The sequence below is a fragment of the Nyctereutes procyonoides genome, unplaced genomic scaffold (genome assembly GCF_905146905.1).
Source record: "Nyctereutes procyonoides isolate TBG_1078 unplaced genomic scaffold, NYPRO_anot_genome, whole genome shotgun sequence".
In the NCBI taxonomy this organism is placed as follows: domain Eukaryota; kingdom Metazoa; phylum Chordata; class Mammalia; order Carnivora; family Canidae; genus Nyctereutes; species Nyctereutes procyonoides.
In genome coordinates, this window is record NW_026575141.1 from 1,239,221 (window position 1) to 1,256,074 (window position 16,854).

The 16,854-nt window shown below is 39.7% G+C and overlaps 1 protein-coding gene across 3 annotated transcripts in view; it reads right to left on the reverse strand.

The window, feature by feature from the left end:
- The window catches only part of EXOC4 (exocyst complex component 4), a 746,310-nt gene that overhangs the window by 368,570 nt on the left and 360,886 nt on the right, over positions 1–16,854 (reverse strand). The gene's annotated exons all lie outside the window — the stretch shown is intronic.

The window sequence follows — 16,854 nt, forward strand, 5'->3', positions numbered from 1 at the left end:
GAAATCAGGTGTTGTATAGTTTTAAGAACCCCTTACTTTGAATTGCTAATTCGGAGTTGATATAATCTTCCAAAATGTTGCTAATATGACTGAGTCTTTTCCTTCCCCCAGCCTCATTACATTCAGACACTGGTACTAAGCCTAATGTTAAGCATTGTAATTCTGCCTTTATTAGATTCAGGTATATAAATGGCATCCCAGTGAGCGTGGTGAATTTTGATCATTATTTCTCCACTCAAGTTGTGTTCATCTTCCTGCTGAGAGGATGATCACGGAGTTTTACCACAAGCCCAAGGGACCCATTATTTATTATATTACATTTTATGGTGTGGAGTAAATAAATAGCATTAAAGTGCTAAATTCATTCACAGAGATGAACTGTATTAATAAACTGGAGAAATTCTTTAAATCAAGCCTATATTGCTAATGGGCTCTTCATAAAAATGCAGAAAACATTCATTGTAATATGGCAGCAATAAAAGGAGGCAGCTGGGTTAACATGCAAAAATATTAGAAGGCCAACATTTTAGGCAAGGCACACAAATGGCATATAACCAAATCATGAGGTTAAACATATAAACCTCACTTACTAATCTGTCATTTTCATGTAAATGGACTGTAAAATTCACACCTTAAATATAATTATTGTAACAGCAAAATTAAAAATAAACTAAGTGTATTAATGTGTGAAGAATTCAGCCACCCCAAGCCCTCTTAAGGTGTGCCTTAATTAACTGTGCATTTTGTCTTAATCAGCTTGTCTTACATTAAAAGGCCATTCAGTCGGGAATGTGTGTACATCTGTCTTTTGTATTATGTATAATCCACTTCCATTTCCATCTCTAATTTCTAGGGTCTCCCACAATTGTTTTTGGTATGGCTTTTGACTATAAAAGATTTGCCAGCCACCAATCCTAAGGGGTTTTCTTTGCCCATCCGTCATGTGACTTTTAATCATTTAAGGCAACCTACAATCCTGCATTTTTTTCTTGGCAGATATAAACTCAGTAGTGCTAGAGAGTGACACAAATTCCTTGCGGCCCTTGGACTTCACTACAGAAAGTCACTGTGGGTCTCAAGCATCTGGCCCCATACTACCCTAGCATCTGTTCCTCCTTATAGTGTGCTATGCCAACACTACCCACCTATTTTTAACAATAGGAATGATAATGAATTTTCTGTGTCAATTACAACATTCACTGAGTATTTTAAAGTGGTACAATACAGAAATAAAGAAAAAGGAAAATGAGTATTAACAAAGTATCATGGTAATTATTTTAAATCACACTTAAGAGGATAAACATAGAAACTATAATCAACATATAAAAGGGGGCTGGGAGAAAGGCATGCCTGTTGTGTCTTTGTTTTTTAGACTGCTCTCTCAGCTAATCAGTGATCATTAGAAGCACTGTATCACATACAGAATGGACCCTAAGGCAGAGCCAGGTGAACAGAAAGAATCAGAAGCCTGGGGGCAAGGAAGAAATTCCAAATGAAGGCATATGAGGAAAGAGCAACATAAGACAACAATGTGTGCGGTTAGACTAAGTAACAATCTGAGTCCTCGGCACACATAAGAACAATGAATGGAACTTTTCAAAATGGGAATAAATGAAGAAAAGAACAAGGAAAAAAAAATACAAAGGAGAATTGGCAAAAGAGACAAAGTTGACAGTCAACACAGAATCCAGAAGAACTAACAGGGAATCTGGCAAAAATGAAAAAAGAAAAAAATTTAGATCTAGGTATCACATTAACCAACTTAAAAAGCCATTACCAGTGTTTCAGCGACTTGGGGTAAAATTATTTGCTTCTTCCCAGCCATCCCCAGCAACTACTTCATTTGATCCTGTGGCTGTGCTAACAGGCCAAGTGCACAGCTTTCAATTTCCCTACCAGGGATTCCCTTTAAAAAGGAGTCCTTTAAGGAATCACCCACCACCTGAAAGGCAGAGTAAGGAAGAGGGAAAGTCTAGGGCAGATAATCATTCTTTCACTTCACCTCTGAGATAAGAAATGCTGATGCTGTCTCCATACCTGCTTCTCCAAAATCATGTCCTGTGAGGACTAGTGAGGGCGTGTGTGCTGGTGGTAGGTTCTGGTGGGTCAGGAGTAATAAGCACAGTTTGGGATTTCCAGAAGGTACTTCTGAAATTTCAGTGACATTAAACACAGGAGCAAGTTCCTGAAAATGAGTTTGTAAAAGCTGACTGGGTGATCCAGTCATTTGTTCCACATTCTTCATTTTCCAAGTACTTATAAAGCAATAACTATTTGCTAGGCTGGAGGACAGCCATCTTTAAAGAGGTAAGTCCTTCCGTGACTCACTGTATAACAAGGCTGATGGATAGCCTACCAGCATCTGACAGTCTCTCCTAAAAACTCGATCTACCCTTGGTTTCCTAAAAACTGCCTTCTCTTGGTCTTTTGCTTCCTCACTGTTCCTTTTTGAACATCTCTTGCCCAGAGCTCTGCATCCTCCTAACCTGCACATTGGATGTCCTGGGCCTCAGAAGGCTTTTCTTTACCTGTGCTCTCTCTCAAGTGGAGTTTATCCTGTTGTAGGGCCTTTCGCAGCACTGGAATGTTGGTGACTTTCAAATTTGTATCTATGGTCTTCCATGCTGACCAGTACAGTAGCTCTGAACACATGTAACAGTTTTAATTAAACTCATTACAATTAAGGAAAATAAGAAATCAGTCCCTTAGTGCACTAGTCACATCTGAAGTACTTAATAGCCACATGGCTATTATACTGGATAGTGAAGTTCTAAAACACGGAAAAGTTCCACTGGACAATGTTGCTTTAGTTCTCACTCCCAAACTATAGAGTCTTGCATTTAACTAGCTACTCAATGTATAAACTTGGCTAATCTAACAGGCCTCTCAAATTTCCATTTCTAAAACCGAACTCAGCATCTTACTTTCTGACTAGCTCTTCCTGTAGTCTTCATCCTCTTTGGAAATCCCATCTTCATTCTTGTTACTCAGGCCAAAAACCTCTGAGATCTGCTTTGACTCCTCTTTTACTCACACCTCTATTCAACCATTGGCCAGTCTTCCCAGTATACCCCGACTATGACCCCCTCACCTCTGCTGTGGCCAACCTAGCTCAGGTCATCATTTCTAACCCAAATTATTGCAATGGCTTTCTACTCTCTGCTACTACTTTTGTCCCCCCTGTAATATATTCTTCATATGGCAGCCAAAGCAATCCTTAAAAAAGTTATAACAGATTACGACATTCCTTTTACCAAAACTCTCCAATAGTTTCCCACCTCGCTCAGGATAAAATCCCAAATGCTTACCTCCATCTAAAAGATAATGGGGATTAAGGAGTGTACTTGGGATGAACACTGGGTACTGTATGGAAGTGCTGAATCACTATGCTGTATACCTGAAACTAATATTACACTATATGTTAACTGGAAATTAAATAAAAACATAAAAACTCTGCTGCCTAGAATGCTTCTCTCCTAGGTAAATCATGGTTTGCTCCCTAATTTCATTCAAGTCTTTGCTTGAACACTTTCTCTGAGCACCCAATATAAAACAGCATCTTACCCAGTTCCTTCCTACCCTGCTTTTATTTTTTCTCATAGTATTTACCATATCTCAGGTATTTTATTGTCTGAATCCCCACTAGAAAATAAAATCCATAGAATATAAAATCTCCCATTAGAATATAAAATACTTTGGGTTTTTTTTTTCATTGCTTGACACATAATAGAAGCTAAATAAATATTTGCTAAATATAAATAAAAAATTGTATCATTGTGGTAAATGACCTAATAAAAGAATGTATAAGAATGTTCTCCAGACAGAACATAAAGACTCCTAACTCTGGGAAATGAACTAGGGGTGGTGGGAGGGGAGGAGGGGAGGAGGGCGGGGGGTGGGGATGAATGGGTGACGGGCACTGAAGGAGACACTTGACGGGATGAGCACTGGGTGTTATTCTGTATGTTGGTAAATCGAACACCAATAAAAATTAATTTATTAAAAAAAAAAAAAAAGAATGTTCTCCAGATCCAGCAACTCAGTCAACCAGGTGGGATAATCCACAAATATAGAGACTCAGGTACCAATGAACATCAGGAGAGCTTCCCACTAATAATAACAAGTGACAGCTAGGGAGAAAGAGGCAGAATTTGGGAATCTAGGAAGGAAAGAAGCAAGTTCTGAGAGCTCCAACTCCTGACATAGAAGCAAGTCTCTCAGGCTGTCCCCATCACTGAGCAGCTCAACAAACATCTTCCAATCAGACTGGGCTGCTGTTTCTCTGTCTGCTTACTAGCAATATGCCAAAAGCACACAGCCAGAAATGAAATCAATTAAAATGAACCAGACGTTCACTGGGCATGGGCCTCTCCCCTGTGTCATCTGAGTTGACACCAAGAAAACTACCAGCTAGTTATTATTTGCTCCATTTTACCAGTGAGGAAATAAGTTCAGAGGATTCAAGAACATGCTCAAGGTCACAAATCTGGCCAGGCTAGACTTTTAGCCTAAGCATGACTCCAAAGACTCTGAAGCCGATGGTAACACAGTAAGCTATACAGGTATTGAGGACGGCATTCAACTTAGTGATGTAGACCCCGACCTTTGAATCGATTAAGACATCATGGCAAAACAACCACTCACGTGAGTTACTTGCATCAATGCTCGTCACGGAAACCAACTGTGAATTTGTACTATCAAAAGCTGAGACAACGAATTTCCGGAAAATCTATCAAAATTTCATCAGAAACCTCAGTCTTAAAAATAAAATGACTTCCTAACTGTGCACTCCCCTCATCTCATAGCTACAAAACCAAATTAGGCAAAGGAAATAACTGTATGAAAATAAAATGTTTTGATATAAAAATATAAGAGAAACAAAAATCCTTTGGAGTCCTTTTAGATGTTCCTCAGAAACGAGGTTCTCTCTGAATAACCTTTGAGAAGCTTTAAGTGAATCAAAAAGCCTCTCTTCTCAGAATATTCTGAAGGGTTTTGTGTCAGTCTGTCTACCCTGCCCCTCTTTCCAACCATCCTCTCTTACTCTCAAACATACACAATTACATTTTACTGTACCTAGAAGGTTCAGGGTAAAGGAACATAGCAGCTTCTTGTACGATCAGGTTATTTAACAAACATTGTTCTTCACTGCGATGTATGAATATCTCCTAAAATCCAATTTTTCATAGAAAATTTTCCCAGGATTTGTCACCGTAGCACAAATTCTGATTCATCGGGCAAGCACTAGAGATTCCCTTCAATCAGACACCCCCACATGCATACAGATGCCCCAGCTTAGTCATGAGGTTAGCACTGGTTTTCTCTCCCCCCACTTCACAATGACTCTCCTGGCACTGATGCAAGAATCCAGCTCTGCACTCAGGCAGCCTCATTACCTACATGCCTGAGCTGGGGGTCTCCTCTTTTTTTTTACCACTGCTAGAAGCATCCTAGTCCATCTCCTTGCACCACTGCAGGTTCTGCAAGCACCAAAAACAATTTGTTTTGCTCAACTCTCCCTCCAGACATGGCCTCCTTGAGGAAGGGAGCATCTGTTTTGATATACTGATAGTGCCAACGAAGAAGAGAAAGATGAATGTCATCTTATCAAGAGAAAGGGAATTCACCCAATATGCTTCAGTAACTAGCAAGGGAAAGAAGATGGAGTAGGGTAAAAAGAGACAGGCAAAAAGGGGAGAACAATTTGATTGTGCCTACGAAGAAGGATCCCATATACTCCCCTCCATGCCCAGACCCTTGTTACCACGCTTTCCCTTCCCAGAACTACCATCTCATTCCAGCCACATCTTGCTTCTCACACCAGTGACCCCTGGAAACTCTGCGCCTCACCACCTACCTCTCTCAAGTAAGAAACCTCTGCTCTGGTCTTTGGTAATCACAAGTAGGGCATGTAGAGGGTAACATGCTTAGTCTCTAAACAAAGAAGATTGGACTGGATGATTTCTAAGGCCCCTTTTATTTACCACGTCCCAAATTGCATATGAGCTTCTGACCCTGCTGCCAGGTTTCAGGAGGAAGAGATGTGTTCCCAGAATCTCAAGCCAATTCTAAATCCATTCCCACGACACATGCTCATACATTAGTTAAATTTGAGAAAGCTAGAGATATGTTGTGGATAACACTGTTTGGCAGAGGTTTGCACTAAATGAGATTATTTCTCTGAGAAAATGCATTGAGTTCCAAACAACTAATAAATGAACCACACATATGCACTATAATCTATTCACAAGTATGAAACTATCCTGTTATGATGCTACTGGATACCCTGTTGCAGAAAAGCTTCAGAAAACAGGCAGTTTGGCAAATGACTGTGAACATGACTGAAAGATGCCCATGGACTATTATACAATGCATGTATACATTTTTATTTGACTTTTTAAATTTTTTTTAAATTTTTATTTATTTATGATAGTCACAGAGAGAGAGAGAGAGAGGCAGAGACACAGGCAGAGGGAGAAGCAGGCTCCATGGACCGGGAGCCCGACATGGGACTCGATCCCGGGTCTCCAAGATCGCGCCCTGGGCCAAAGGCAGGCGCTAAACCGCTGTGCCACCCAGGGATCCCACATTTTTATTTGACTTACATGCACTTCTGGAACACATTCATGAGAAAAGCAAGGCCTTCTTATAACTTATTTTCCATTCATAAACTTAATGGCTTTTATTCCCCTGCCTAGATTTATTGCACTTTGACATTAAAAAAAAAAACAAACTTACCATTCAAAATATTACCTACGTAGGGCTTCTGTAGTGCATCAGATTTTAACAGTGAATCATTATACTCATTTGTGGAGCATGGAGGAGGGAAACTCCCCAGTGCCTAAGACACGGTTATTTAGGTAAAAAACCCAAACATTATAATGGAATAGATAGCAGGTAAGCAAACACAAAGTAAACAAGGAATAGATATTTTGTGGGAAAAGGGCAAAAAGCATTTCTTCAGTTTATCTGATTATAAACTGCTACTATTTATGTAGCAGTTTGTAATAAATACACTGGTTCTTAGAAGTTCCAAGTATTTGAGGTAGAAAGTTTCTAATCAGATATCATCTGAGACAAAGTATGGTGTCATGGAAGAGTCAGGAGACTTGGATTATCTTAGGCTCTGCTTCTACTTCTATTATCCTAGGTAAGTCACAAAGCTTATCTACTTCTATTATCCTAGGTAAGTCACAAAGCTTATCTATACCTCTCAAGTTGAATATAGGGGCTAGACTAGGTGATTGCTCATCTTTTCATAGTCTCATTAATACAAATCTATAGGTTGAGCATAAGTTTGAGTGATGGGTTTCTCTTTCATAGGTTGCTACTCAGTTGTGGGGAAAAGCCAGCTTCAGATAATGATGAGATTAAATCCTTAATGACTGTCCTGGCAAAGCTGGGTTGTCCGCCCATGATCATCATTTCTTCCAAGTGTGTTCTCAAGAACACTAACTCCAAAATCTACTTCTTGAATAACACGTTCATCATTCAAGTAACCTTAAAAAAAGTTACATACGCTATTTGCCTCTGGAAAGTCACAGTGAACCTTGTGTATCAGAGGCTCTGAGAAGTTCTGCAATAAAGAGTTGCTTATTTTAATATCAGGCAAACAAAAAAAATGTATGACAGTTTTTGTGGTACTAAAAAGAATTTACTAAAATAGAGTTTCTTGGGAATGAGAACTATATCTTAATTCACCTCTGGCCATGGCCCCGAGCACAGTATCTGAGATATAACAGTATCCACATTTTTTGAATAACTGGGTGACTGAACCTGGAAAAGCCTAGAACCTGGAAGAAAGGCTGATGTTCTTCTAACAGCTCAGGAAGCTCAAGTGAACAGTAAAATGTATTAGGAAAATGCAAATGTAAAAGTAAAGCATACAATAACAAAACAATAGCTTTCCAAGATGCCAAAAGAGTAAATTCAAGCCAGTACCTTCCATGGAATATTTTCCTTGAGAAGCAAGGAGGAAAACTAGAAACAAAATATACTTTGTGGGGCTTATGAAAATATTATGTTCCACAGAAGCTCAATCAACATTAGCTGATGTTTCCCAGCAGTGTCCAAAACTTATTTATTTACCCACTCAGATTCTCAATGCCTCAATTTCCCTGCCTATAAAACAAACAAATATTTACTGTAAAATAAAAGAGCAATCCACATTCTCTGAGGAGCTGGGAGGCTTACTTTCTGTTACAAGAGCATTTGGAAAAAGGCAGATGATAGATGGAGTATCAATCATCATCATCATCACAACTGCTATTGCAGTGAAGAGGTTAGAAAGGCAGCAGGCCAGGACAGCTGGGAGGCTCAGTGGTTGAGTGTCTGCTTTCAGTCAGGGGCATGATCCTGGAGACCTGGGATCGAGTCCCACATCAGGCTCCCCACATGGAGCCTGCTTCTCCCTCCCCCTGTGTCTCTGTCTCTCTCTCTCTCTCTCATGAATAAATAAATAAAATCTTAAAAAAAAAAAAGAAACTTATATTTAAAAAAAAAGAAGAAGAAGAAAGGAAGAAAGAAAAGAAGAAAAGAAAGGCAGCAGGCCAACTCTCCCGGCTCCTATGTTCTCTGTCACAGGAGATGTGTCCCTTTTATACCACCACACACTGCGCAGTTTCTTAGGGTATGGAGGAAAAGATGAGAATTGATTGCTAAGGCAATAAAAGTGAAGATAGCTAAGGTCCAGTGACCTGCATTAATAAAGATTTCCTCTTATAAACTATGGTAAATATTTCTGCCCACAAAGTATTTACAAATTAAATTATTTACTAGGAAGAGCCAAGATAGAATAGTTAAGAACAAAACAAAACACAATATGGTACAGGTCAGGGCTTTGAAGAGTTGGGAGAGGGAAAAAAAAATGTTTGATTAGCATCTTGGCTGTATACCACAGGTTCCTAATCCATCAGTTTGTAAATTACTTGAGCACAGGGGCTGTGGCAATCACTCTTACATCCCTCGTGACTGGAATAGTGTCTGGAATATATTACACAGTAAGGAGAGGTTGAAGGAATGGATGCAGGAATACCCATACCTCAGTGTTTCATCAAGTAATAATGAAAACATAACCGGCTACGTAAAGGCTGATGCTAATGGTTAAGTCATTTGTAAAAGGCTATAAAAGAAAATTTTAAATGTTTTTACCCTCACAGCATAAGCTTTAGAAATAGGAAAAGAGGGGGGAAAAACACCCCCCAGCATCTGTATACTCTACGTAATGTCCACCCGCTTAATGTATGACACAGCTATCAATCTGTACACCAGTCACTCCAATCCATTCTGGAGAAAAATCATTGCTTCCACCATAATACACTAAAACAAATTTATAAATGTTAATAAAATTTTTAAAAGGTCAGGTCACAACTTCCTGTAACACATGTTAGGGGGAACCTAAAACATCTCAGTACCAGGTCATTGGCAGGACAGCTATGACATTAAAGAATGGAGAAAATGGAATTTTTTCTCTTTTAAAATTAGTTAGCCAGCACATCCGTCTGTTTCCCCCTGGCTGTCTGGTATGCAGCAAGCACTGTAACAGGGGAAATTTATTGAAACAAACCATTAAATCAATATGGCAGAGCACTCCACTTTATAAGGGGCTATAAAAGTCATGCATGTGGGAAAGCTGAAGGAAACAAACTGACACTGAAAATAAGAACAAAAATATTTTTATTTTTATTTATTTATTTATTTATTTATTTATTTATTTATTTATTTATGATAGTCACAGAGAGAGAAAGAGAAGGCAGAGACATAGGCAGAGGGAGAAGCAGGCTCCATGCACCGGGAGCCTCATGTGGGATTCGATCCCGGATCTCCAGGATCGCGCCCTGGGCCAAAGGCAGGCGCCAAACCGCTGCGCCACCCAGGGATCCCACAAAAATATTTTTAAAAAAGTAAATTGACTCCTAGAATTTATGAATTTAATAGATCAGGGGGCAAAATCAGGGTCCTGAAATGTGCCTTATGATCCTTTCTTCCTAGGTTAAAATTAGAGCTAGCTCTCTTATTCAAGAAACTAGCATGAAAATGACAAACAAGAGTGAGGGTTCTGGCTGAATTATCAGAAATTACTTTGGAAGAAGGTAATAAAACTGGATTTACAGAAAAGAGTCATACCACGGTTTTATTTAGTAACAAATGGAGATGCTATTTTTTTGTAGATCATCCATGGAGATTCAGAGGGCAGGGAAATACATTGTCAAATAATCCTGCTGTAGAGTAAAATGTGTCCTGAATATCTGAGAAGCAAACGGCGAAAATACAGTATGTGTAGGTCATACTGACATTGTGATTAAAAATAATACAATACATATATGAAATATATATATAAAAGATACATTTATAATGTAAAACCTGGGGTTTCCAAGAGTTGGCCATACATACATATATAACCCAATTATAAATTTAAAGAATATACTAGCAAGATTGCTTTTGGAATACTTAGAAACACCTTAGTCCTACAATTGAAAGGAGTCATAGAGATCAACTGGTCTAATCTCCACAATGGCATCATTAACTTAAATGTTTACAGTAGTTATAAAACATATTTATACATAGGTATTTGATCCTTGAAACAGTCACATGCAATACAAGAAGTTAACTGATTGACCCAAAACTACTCAGCTGACCATGTGAAAGTCAAAAGGGTTCAGAAGGATGTCTAAGGTCAACAAGCTCTTTGCTTAAATTCAGAATGGGAAAGGAATCCACAGAAAATAAAATCAATCACTATAATAAAGGCATAAGAGCCTATAAGTAAAAATAACAAGCAACTAAAAAAATCACTTTTACAACCTGCATGACAACGTATATGCCACAGAAAAGGAAACAAATGAACCACACCAGCTTGCTACTGAAGATAAAGAGTGCTGCATTTCTATTTAATACAGCAGAGTCCCCATCACTGTACAATGACAACAGCATAAGCATCTTCTACAGTCAAAATGCATGTGCTTCCAAAAAGGAAAAAGGAAAAACAAAAATACCATGAAAACCACCTCGAGCCTGGCCTGCAGGCTGTTTCTTTGCATTTTTGTATGTGATTCGATTTTGGGTTTTTTCATTACTATTATCAAAAAGAAGGAAAAATCCCCACCTTGGATGGCAGCAGAGCCTCCAGAGACCCATTTTGTCACAGGCCATTAGTGTTCATCATTACACAGCTTAATGCAGTTGTCTGTTCCCTTTAGTGAACTCTGCATAGATTTATCTTCAGCTAATGCAGCAGAGGCTAAGGGAAACTACAAAGGTCTCTGAGTTTGTTTGCCTTTATGGGATAGCATTTTGAAATTGTTCTGGGCCAAAGGACTCCACAGAGTTGGAGAAGGTAATATGTGCTTCTTCCCTCTATACTGGCTGTCTAACGGGCAATGTTTACTCACAGGAAAAAAGATCTGGGCACTCAGAGGCACCTCTGTTCAGAGGCAGAGAACTCTTCTCTTGGCACTGGTAAAAATTTGTATTCACACACACACACACACACACACACACACACACACACACACACATACACGTATGTGCATACCCTGAACTCCATAACTGTATTTGAGGCTCTGAAACTTTATTCATTCATTCAACAAACATGAATTGAGGGTTTGCTCTGTTGAACACTGTTCTAAGTGACAGGGAAACAACAGGGAACCAAGCAGACAAAATCCCTACCCTGATGCAACTTGCGTTCTCAGTGGGGAATGTGGGGGAGTGGGGGAGACAGTCTAGAAAGACAGGTACAAGGTTAAGTAGGCAAATGGTGACAATGGAAATGCGGTGAGGGGCAGACAACTTACAATTCTAAATTGGACAGCCAATAAAATCCTTAAAAAGCAAAAACAAAAATGACTGGGTAGCTCAGTGGTTGAATGTCTGCCTTTGGCTCAGGTCATGATCCTGGGGTCCTGGGATTGAGTCCCACATTAGGTTCCCCACAGGAAGCCTGCTTCTCCCTCTGCCTATATCTCTGCCTCTCTGTGTTTCTCATGAATAAGTAAATAAATAAAATCTTTAAAATAGATAGATAGATAGATAGATAGATAGATAGATAGATAGATAGATAGACAGATAGGACAGCCATGGAAAGTCTCACTAGGACGGTACAATTCGAGAACAGCCTTGAAGGTATTAAGGTAGTGACTCACAGGCTATCTGATGGGAGAACAGCAGCCTTGTTCAAAGGCTTGAGGAGAAATTAAGGGAGAATAGTGTGGTTGGAGCAAAGTGATCTATGGAGAAGCCTGCAGACAATGCACTCCACAACACCCGGTAGGGGCAGATCATGCAGGGCCTTTGAAGCCACCGTAAAGAATTGTGGCTTATCCTCTGCATGAATTGTTATCGCAGAATTCTGGACCCCCAAGTTTAGATGGTGTAACTTATATTTAAACAGAATTGCTAGGGCTAAAAGGGAAGAGAGCCTGATACAGTCAGGAGCGGAATTCCAACAACCAGGCCAGAGGTGACAGTGGCACAGACAAGGATTTTAATTATGAAGGTGGTAGCAATGGTTATAGATTCTGGGGACTATTTTTGGAAAAGTCCAAAGGATGTGCTGAGAGATTATTTCTGGGGGGTGTGAGAAGAAGAGCAGGCTCCTAGGCTTTGGGTCTGAGTAATTGGCTCCTACTGCATTCTACTCAAAAGTGCCAGTTGGTGAACAGATGGTATGGAATACTGCGATCTCGTTTTGGGACATTTTAAATTGGAGACTCCTATGTGATATAGAAGCCGAAGTATGGGGCAGCCTGGGTGGCCCAGTGGTTTAGCGCCACCTTCAGCCCAGGGCGTGATCCTGGAGACCTGGGTTCAAGTCCCACATTAGGCTCCCTGCAAGGAGCCTGCTTCTCCCTATGCCTGTGTCTCTGCCTCTCTCTGTCTCTCTGTCTCTCTCTCTCTGTCATGAATAAATAAATAAATAAAATCTTAAAAAGAAGAAGAAGAAGAAGAAGAAGAAGAAGAAGAAGAAGAAGCAGCCGAAGTGTGAGGTAAGCCAAGAAACAGGCTTTCCGGCTGTCCAGGCTAGAGATGCGAATCTGGGAGTCACGGGCTCAAGATTGGTTTGAAAGTCCTAAGATTGGCTGAGATCACCAGGAAAGTGAGGGTGGCCGAGAACAGAACCCTGGGTGCTCCAGGCTGAGAGGTCAGGGGGGTGAGGGGGTGACTCACGAGGAGGGAAGCGAGCAGAAGCTGGGAGGAAGAGGTGGACAGAAGCTGCACCCAATACTGTAGTTTTAATGGTGTGTCGAAGGAGCCAGTGACAAGAACAGGGATGCTCAGTGCTGACCAGCAGGAAAAGCAGAGACCAGGAGACAATGTACAGGAAGAGAAAATGGGGGTTCCATCTGTTCTCTGCCATTCCTTCCTTTGTTTCAACTTCTCCATTGAAGGAAAAACAAGAAGAAATTAGCCTTATCCCTTATGCATGCTGTATTTATGAAAACTGACCATGCCTGTAACATATTTGGAGATCTTAGTAAAAAGCACAGGGAATCTCGCTCCCACCAGAGCTCAGGAAGACCCCCAATCATATCACCTGCTGTCATTGGCCTACTGCTGCTCTGACTGCATCTTTTCCAGGCAAGACCAAGACATTCTGACCTGCTGCTGCTGTTCTCAGTATGCAAGATGCTCTGCTTCTTCACCCCCTTTGTTTTCTATACGGGTTTACGGATATATTTTGAAGGCAAAAAGGACTAGGACAGAAAGGGAGTGCCATATAGTTTTCATTTGTTAAACACTCTGCAGAAAACTCTTATCTTCAATTAAGTAGCGCTCTTGAATGTGACATCCAAGGATCATGATTGAGTAAACAAGTCCAAAGCTGCAAAAATGAGCAACATATTAAGGTATGATTAAATACTGCACTCAAAATTGCTCTACTCGAAGCTCCCAGAGACACATAATCGCTCTAATAATTTCTCTTCTTGATTTTTCTGCAGCTTTTAAGAATTCTCTCCTTCTATAAAGCCTCTTGCATCGTTTCCATAACTGGCTTTACTTCTGTGTCCTCTGCTGTCTCATCACTTCCCTCGTCCTCTTTATAGAGAATGTTCCAAGATTAAACTGACCTCGGCTTTCAACTCAATTCAAGGCTTAAAAATCCCCTCTATGCACAAACTACAGGGATTAAGAGCTTGGATTTAAACAGCATCAAGATTTGCACTGAAACCTCACTGTAACAATTACTAGTTGTGTGACCTATGGCAAACCATAAAAATCTTTCCTGTGCCAGTTTCCTCATCTGTAAAATGTGGATATGCAAACTACCTGCTTTAGTTTGCAGGTAGTTAGTCTGTGAAGGTTTAATGAACTAATCCACATAAGGCTCAACATCAAGACTGGCACATATTAAGCATGCAAAAAATGTTGAATATTATGATGATTCTCAAATATAAATTCCTAGCTCCGGCTTCTCTTTATTTCAAGTGCACTTTCTACTGCCTACTTAGAATTAGTCATTTGAATCCCTCAAACTCTCTGTGAACCAAAGACAAAATAATTTAGGATATGAAGATTAAAGAAAATCTACTGTTGAATCATTAGTAAGTTAATTACAGCAAATCATTCAATAAATGTTAGCCTAAAGAGAGCGATGAATAAAATGGCATTTCAGTATTGGAAACCTAACTTGAAATAAAGACAGTGTCTAGAAAGTATTTAGCCTATGCCTCCTACAATGCTGTTCTGTTCCATCTTCTTTGCTGCATCAGCTCAAGTTCCATTGTCACAATTTTTACTAAAAAAATATGTTTATTTAATTAATCATCCTCTCCCAAGACAAAAGTTACAGGTCTAGAAAACATCTTAGGGAACTTTAGAATACCATGATTCTGAGGCATTTTCCTCTTAAAACAAAACAAAAACAAAAATACAACCTTGTACTGTTAATGTATGCTCAATAACAAATCATTTCCATTTAAATCTTTTTTCCTGGGGTTCCTGGGTGGGTCAGTCAAGTGGCCAACTCTTGATTTTGGCTCAGGTCAAGATCTCAGGGTCATGGAATCAAGGCCCGCATCAGGCTCTGCACTCAGCAGGGAGTCTGTTTGGGATTCTCTCTCTTCCTCTCCCTCTGCCCCTACCCACTTGTTCATTCTCTCTCTCTCTCTCTCTCTCTTAAATAAATAAATAAATAAATAAATAAATAAATAAATAAAATCTTTTAAATATATTTTATCTTATTATCCTAAGAGTCGTTAGGTAGTACTAACAGAGGACACTGCGCACCCACCCACAGTTGTCCTGTTGTCACCTGCGAAAAGCACCCCAAACTCCTGTTGGATACATAGCTCACTGCTTATTTTTAACAGGAGACTCTATTTGTTGTCACACCTAAATTGGCCAATAATCTTTTCTGAAATATAGATTCTCACTGCCATCAAACTTCTTTTATTTCACAAATATATAGCCCCTTATCATAAACACTTGATAAAATATAACCGCAGGGCCAGTAAAACGTGTATTTTACCATTTCTGTATGCACTTCCTATATACTTTATAGCTATAGACTTTTTACTTTTGCCCAGAAGGAGGGGATGGGATGTCACTAGAGCTCAGGGTTTACAGGTGGTCACTAAAATGCACAGAATCCCTCCTATATTGCTCCATGACCACACACAGTAAGATGTATATATGGTTCATGGTGATTTTGTGTTTCTTTCCCTCCAATGGCAGTTTGGCTTTTTTATTCAGGTAGACTTGACATACAATATTGTATTAGTTTCAGATGTACAACATCGTGATTTCACAATTATACACATTTATGCAGTGCTCACCACAGTAAGTGCAGTCAACATCTGTCACCACACAAAGTTAGTATCATTGACTATATTCTCTATGCTATACTTTTCATCCCCATGACTTATTTTATAACCGGATGCTTGCATCTCTCAAAGTGGGAAATGCCAGCACCTTACTCTTGGAATACAGAGCTGTTCTGCTTGTGTGAGGCAAGAGGGGCCGGGGAGAGTATTCAAGTATAGTGTGCTTACCCTCATCACCACTCTCTTTCAGCTATCCCAACTGCTTATCCCTTTCCCTGAAAATACCCTGGCTGGTTTGAATGGTGTGCTGGCTGGCAAACCTAAAGACAGACAAATAGGAGTTCAAATTTTAAATTCACCATATGGTACTGTGTTCAATGACCTTGAGCAAAGCATTTTCTTTCTTTCTCGATTCCTGATTTTTAAGTTAAATGATAGTTCTGAAAATTAAGGCAAGACATGAAAAGCTGGTGGTATACAACAAGTACTAATAAATAGCAGTTCCCAAGCACAGCCCAGTGCATCTACCCTTTTCATTAAACCCTGCACTCCATTTTACTGAAGTGTTTGTTGGGTATCCCCATGGAATTGAAGTGGCGTTGGGTGTCTCCATGAAGTCATCAGAAAGAAAAAAGTTAAGAGAAGAATGGAGGGGGAGGAAAACACAAAATTGCACTCAAAGGTTTAATATTCTTCAGATTGGAGGCTTTTAAAAATTTGCAGGGTTGCACCAGGTACATTCAGTGGGGAACATATGTTTTTCCATGGCTTACAGAGATCAACATAAAACAAAACCAATAGGCATTCAAGTGCTCCCAGCCTGTTATCAAGAGGTCTTTCACATAATGCAACAGAAATGCTACCTCAGGGGGACAGGCATCTTTACCAGTATGCTTTCTCCTCTTCCATTTATTCTTTTAAAAAATTACTGCAGTCAACACAGGCAAGCAGCTGTCTCTCTACATCTCAGCATTACCTAGCTCCCAGCAGTAGTTTTCACATACTCACCTCTGCTTGGAAAATACTCAATAAAGAAATTAGTGGAAACAAATTAGTCATTCTGCAGTCTATTGATTAAGCCCCATTAAAT